The sequence below is a fragment of the Suricata suricatta genome, chromosome 7, assembly GCF_006229205.1.
Source record: "Suricata suricatta isolate VVHF042 chromosome 7, meerkat_22Aug2017_6uvM2_HiC, whole genome shotgun sequence".
Classification (NCBI taxonomy): Eukaryota; Metazoa; Chordata; class Mammalia; order Carnivora; family Herpestidae; genus Suricata; species Suricata suricatta.
Window position 1 is genome coordinate 95,490,558 of NC_043706.1, and position 308 is coordinate 95,490,865.

Below are 308 nucleotides of genomic sequence, written 5' to 3' on the forward strand. Positions count from 1 at the left end.
TCTGGGTGCTCTCTCTTTTCTTTCTGAGGAGCCTGGATAGAGGCTGACCAATTTTGTTTATTTTTTCAAAGAACCAACTCTTGGTTTCACTGATCTGCTCAACTGTTTTTTTTTTTAATTCTATATTGTTTATTTCTGCCCTGATATTTATTATTTCTTTTCTTCTGCTGGGTTTGGGGTGCTCTTGCTGCTTCCCTTCTAGTTCCAGTAGGTGCTCTGTTAGATTTTGAATTTGTGCTTTTTCTAGTTTGTTGAAATAGGCCTGGATTGCAATATACTTTCTTTTTAGGGCTGCCTTTGCTGCGTCC